Below are 6,041 nucleotides of genomic sequence, written 5' to 3' on the forward strand. Positions count from 1 at the left end.
CGGATAGTGTTCAGGAACAGACGTGGATAGCTTTGGTTGCCCTACACTCAAATTTCCCATGTTACCATCTTCTTAGATTAGAGGCTTTATCAGGAGCTTGTTGATAGTGAAAGTGAGAGGACAGAAAGAATCCCAGTGCCTGTGTGCTGTCTGGCTGCACCACAGCTCAAATCTGCACTGTGTCCACGTACGGGATAGTGCTGGCTCACTGCTAGCGTCCCCAACACTGGTCTTAAGGAACAGCTTCATTCCGTGTTTGAATTTCTTTTTATAAATGACAACTAAACCTGAAGCCATTATAACACTTGAGGCACTGGCCGCCTCTTATTTTCCATTTTGGATTTTAAGAACAGTTGACCCTTGAACAACACGGGGGTTAGAGCCCTGACTTCCATGTAGTCAAAAATCCACGTGTAACTTACAGTCAGCCCTCCGTATCCGTGGTTCCTCCTTAACCGCAATTCCCCATCGGCTGATTCAACCAACCTTGGATTGTGTAGTACTGCAGCATTCACTACTGAAAAAAATTCATGTACATGTGGACCTGTGCATTTCAAACCTGTGTTGTTCAAGGCCAACTGTACTTTGAAGTAACCTCATAACAATGTGGGGTGGAGACTTATTTTCAGGGGTTCTCTGGGTCTGCCCATCAGTAAACCCCTAGCACCCTCCAACCATCCTACAGAGATCCGTTCTACTTTAACAACCCACCTAACAATCTTAAGACTAAGGAAAGTCTTCTTTACATTTAATTTTATTCTCATGTGTTATAACTTAAACCTATTTCTATTCTTGTTTGTTGCTGCCCTTATAAGGTTGTCCATCTCTAAATTCAATAAACCAAATTCATTTAACTTTTTGGTAGAAGTCTTCAATTCCCGTGTCCCAGCCTTAGTTGAATTACCTCTGTGGCTCTCCCTTGAATGTTGTCCAAATTCTCTTTCCCATCTTTAGCCGTGGAGTTTGGAAGGGGACCCAGTTAATGCAAATTTAGGACTGCAGGATTCCTACGTGTTATGTAGCTTCATACCAGTCTCCTGTTCGTAGCCTAAAGCTATATTGATGATGTAGTTTTCCCCAAACGCGAACTCTCTTCTAGTCAAGACTGCACACTTGTGTTGATCATTTAAGTAATTACCAGTGTTCCTTTTCTTGCCGATTATTTATCGACACCCCGGACCCCACCTTGAGATTAATGCTGACTTTGAATATGTTCCCTTTTTCTGTCAGTTGGCCCTTTTAGGCGATGTTCAGGACCACTGGGCTCAGGGCTGACCCCCTAAAGAGGCCACTTCTGTTCCCCAGCTAGAACTGGCTCTCTCTCATCTTGGGGCCCAGGAATCAAAAGTTTTGAAGGCAGCAAAGATAAATTCCAACTATTGTTTTCCCCCTTGATCTACCAGGTCTGTTGCTTTGTCACAAAAGATTAGATTAGCTTGACAGGATTGAACTACATAAAGCCAGGCTGGTGTTTTTTTGTTTTTTTCTTTAAAGTATCCTGTTTCCTTGAAAGGCTATAGCTTTCAAATTTTTTCCCAAGTTGAAAAAAGAAAAGTCACATGTATTTTTCAAAGTTTTCTCTTCCAACTGGCAGAAATAATTCGAAATTGGTATTGACTTGAATCTTGGAAATTTGCTTTTGCCTCCAACAGAACATAAAATTAGTGAGGGTTGGGGGAGGAGGGCAGTTCCTCCTGTGTCAAATTTATTGCCTGTGTCTGATTAAAAAGAGGAGAGGACGCCCCTGGTGACGCAGTGGTTAAGAATCCGCCTGCCAATGCAGGGGACAAGGGTTCGAGCCCTGCTCCGGGAGGATCCCACACGCCGCAGAGCAACTGAGCCCGTGCGCCACAACTACTGAGCCCATGCACCGCAGCTACTGAAGACCACAAGCCTAGAGCCCGTGCTCCGCAACAAGAGAAGCCACCACAACGAGAAGCCCGTGCACCGCAACAAAGAGTAGCCCCTGCTCACCTAAACTAGAGAAAGCCCGCACGCAGCAACAAAGACCCAATGCAGCCAAAAAATAAATAAATAAAAAATTTTAAAAAGGAGGAGACAAAGCAAGGCTGTGATGGGCCAGAAGTGGCTGGGACATGGGGCCAGGGAGAGTGGAGTCAGCCTTTGCCCACACTCAGTTTGATACACCAGGCATCTACTGGGCCCAGGGACTCAAGTAGCGTGCAAGTCACAAGTTCAAGTACAAGTACCTTTCTGTGCATATACCACAGGTGAGGCCTCAGAAGTGTGATGAGGTTTCAGCAAGGTGGGGAGGCAACTGAGATAAGCCTTGAAGGTTGGTGATGAAACAGATGGAGATGAGGATGAGAGCTTGGGCATTGCAAAGAATGGATTATCAGGAAAGGCCCAGGGACTTCCCTGGTGGTCCAGTGGTTAAAACTCCATGCTTCCACTGCAGGGGGCACAGGTTCGATCCCTGGTCGGGGAACTAAGATCCCACATGCGGTGCAGTGTGGCGGGAAGAAAAAGAGGGAAGGCCCAGAGGTTGAAAAAGGACGATGATAGTCATCGTGCCTGCAACAGAACATGCGAAGGGAATGCCATGCCTCCCCGACAAAAGGCCCGTTTTGAAAAGAGCCTTCATTCCAGGAGGAGGAATGCGTGCTTCACGTGATGGAGAAGAGGGGCGCCCTGGGAGGTTTCTTAGCAGGAAAGCGACAGGAGCACAGAGTTGCGAAGTTAAGAGCACCAATCAAGCTGCCGTAAGAATTTTGAGTCGCCGCGAGCCAGAGAGCGGTCAGGAGGGAAGCTCTTGCAGCCGAGCATTGACAGGCCTGTGAGCCAGCCTGGTGGTGAGACAGGAAAAGAAGACAGTGAGAATTTAGGAGGGAGAAGAACCCTGCAAGGCCGAACAGCTGATTGCCCATGAGATCTAACTTAAGCTTGAGTGACTGAAGCCTCACTCGTCACGGGCCAGGTCGTTAAGGGTTTTGTTTTTTGTTTTTTTTTAACTTAAAGTGTTTTAATTGAAGTATAGTTGATTTACAGTGTTGTGTTAGTTTCAGGCGTACAGCACGGTGATTCAGTTATACATACCTATATATATTCTTTTTCGTGTTCTTTTCCATTATAGTTTATTACAAGATAGTGAATATAGGACCTAGAGATTATCATACTAAGTGAAGTAAGTCAGGCAGAGAGAGCCAGGTCGTTTCTAAGGGAGCCACAGAACGAACAGTGACTGTAAGAAATGTTGCATTCGAGGTGATGATCAATCCCCGGCAGACGTGGGGACATTAGACCTGGCCCTCAGGAGAGAGGTGGGTACTAGGATTCTGGACTCAAGGAAACTGGGAGCGGGGGCGTGCAGAATGCGAAGGTCCAGTGCTCAAAACCTGGGGAACAGGAGGGAGCAGCTGAAGGGAAATTCATAACGGGTGACGTCTCAGCGAAGTTCGGAGGGGAACTTCCTCCTCCCGAGGAAAAACCAGACTAGAAACAATTACCTCCTCTGGCTGGGCCTAATCTCCAGTCTGAGTCACATGTAAGAGACCTCAGTCTGGCCCAAGAAAAAGAGTCTGTGTGGCCAGCCCTGGGGCAGAGGCCCAAAAGGTGAAGGGTAGTGTCAGCAGATAGCCCAAGGGGTCTATCTACCCGGGCACCCGGGTTCCTAGTAACTGAAGCCATTGTTAAAATAACCAAAGTAGAATTTCTTCCTAAGTGAAGCCTGGAGACTTCAACATTTGACAGTGTTTTTTGCTTGGCCTCAGAAGCATGACTTGCTTAAATGTTGGAGGCCATGCTTCATGAGAACCCTGGGGAAAACCAAATGCTTTTCAAGTGTCACCAGATGGATACATGTTAGCTCAGATGAACTCCTTTTGACGTGCCAGAAAGATGGGACAGAACCAGCTTCTATCAGTCTGCTCAACGAGACAGGCTCCTATCTGGTTCCCGCAAGCACTAAACTCTCAACCAAGAACTGCTCCAGGCAGATCCCCAGGTCAAGATGGACATCCAAGCACTCCCCAGCTCTCCCAGGAAATGGCAAGGCAGAGCCGTGTGGGACCACAGTCCTAGGTACTATTTATTATGACCCTTCCTGGGCCTCACAGTTCCTACAATACGATAGCACTTAACACATTTTCCCTGCGCTCTCTTTGGGCAAGCATTGAGAATGTGCAGTCGTGAATCCTACTCGCTACGTAATTATTTCTCATTTAACTTGCTCCGTTTCTGTAGAGTATTTCCAAGATGTCTTCCAGGAGCTTCTAACAAGCTTTTCAGCTGTCAAGTGTTGAAACCTTTCTAACCACTAGCCAAAAGCAAGAGAATTGATTAGCAAGAAAAACAAAGCATCTTCAGCCCAGACTCTAAGTTTGAGGTTTTCCTGTCCAGGTGATTTAAACCATGCTGCAGGGAGAGATGTGTGGTCATAGCAGCCATGAAAAATGCCCCCTTGCCTTGCCCACACATCCTGGGTGGTCCACCTGGACTGCACTTGGGAGGTCTCCCCTCCCCCGCAGAGGAGGAGCCTGGCCCCTCCCTCCCAGCCCTCTGCTGTCACCCCAGCTAGCCTGGCTCTGTGCGTAGGGCGTGCGAGGTCCAGGAGGCCAATGGGCATGTTGGGATCCTGGCCCCAACACAGGCACACAGCATCCTGAAGCCATAGATTTCCCATCTGACCCCAACATTTTGGGTCAAAATGTGTCCCTCCCCTCCCGAAAAGATAATGTCCTGAAGTCCTAACCCCCAGATCCTGTAAATGTGACGGTATTTGGAAATAGGGACTTCACAGATGTAGTCATGATAAGGTCATATTGCATGGGGGGTGGGGGACCCTAAGCCCAATCACTGGAGTCCTTAAAAGAAAGATGGAAACAGGCAGGGAGTAAACCATGTGATGACAGAGGCAAAGAGGGGAGGGATGCAGCTATAAGCCAGGGAGTGTCAAGGATTGCCAGCAAGGACAGCAGCTAGGAAGAGGGCAGGAGCAGATTCTCCCTCAGAGCCTCCAAAAAGGAATCAACCCTGTTGACACCTTGATTTCTGATTTTTAGCCTCTGGAACTGTGAGAGAATACATTTATCAAAAAACTATATATAGGGCTTCCCTGGTGGCGCAGTGGTTGAGAGTCCGCCTGCCGATGCAGTAGACACGGGTTCGTGCCCCGGTCCGGGAGGATCCCACGTGCCGCGGAGCGGCTGGGCCCGTGAGCCATGGCCGCTGAGCCTGCGCATCCGGAGCCCGTGCTCCGCAACGGGAGAGGCCACAGCAGTGAGAGGCCTGCGTACCACAAAAAAAAACCCAAAAAACTATATATAGCTTCTTTTATCTTATGATTTAATATAGAATATAAACCTCGTGATCAAATATGCACAAAAAATCACTTTGTATATGTATTAGCTTCACCGCATTGTATATTTTTTCATTTCGTACACAAAGAAATGTACCCATCATAGGTTTATTCCTTTAACATGTGAACTATATTCAAATTTACTCTGGCTCCTAAGATTAAATTTAAAAAGCGTCCAGTTTGTGATACTCTGTTAAGGCAGTCCTAGGAGAGGAACGCAGAGTCTGCTGACGCACGGCCTCAGCTCAAACCCAGCTCTGCCCCTCCCTAGCCATTTATCCTCAGCCTTTTTCTTAACTTCTGGAAGTCTCAGTCTCCTCATGTATAAACTGGGAATAATGGCAGTACCTATCTCAAGAGTACTGTAAAGAATATTCAAGAGGACACACATAAAGCACTTGGTACTGTGCCTACGGTCAATTATAAATGCTGAAGAAAAGGCATTAGGTTGAATTATGTGAACTCGCTGTGACTCAATTAGCTTTGACCTACATACAGCAAAAGGCAATTTCATAGGGTCCAGCCTAACAGTAACGATAGTGATGGTGGCGGTGGTGAGAACAGAGACCTTGTTTATAATACCGTTTGGTTTTTCCAACAACAGTTCTCACTCTCTGACCCCAACCGGGTGTCCTACAGTTCAATGTCAGTGCCGACACCATTCAGCATTAGCACAGACCCCACAGGTTAAGGGCTCAGTCTCACAGGACTGCACCCACTTCAG

The sequence above is a fragment of the Neophocaena asiaeorientalis genome, unplaced genomic scaffold (assembly GCF_003031525.2).
Source record: "Neophocaena asiaeorientalis asiaeorientalis breed wild unplaced genomic scaffold, Neophocaena_asiaeorientalis_V1.1 scaffold417, whole genome shotgun sequence".
NCBI classification, from domain to species: domain Eukaryota; kingdom Metazoa; phylum Chordata; class Mammalia; order Artiodactyla; family Phocoenidae; genus Neophocaena; species Neophocaena asiaeorientalis.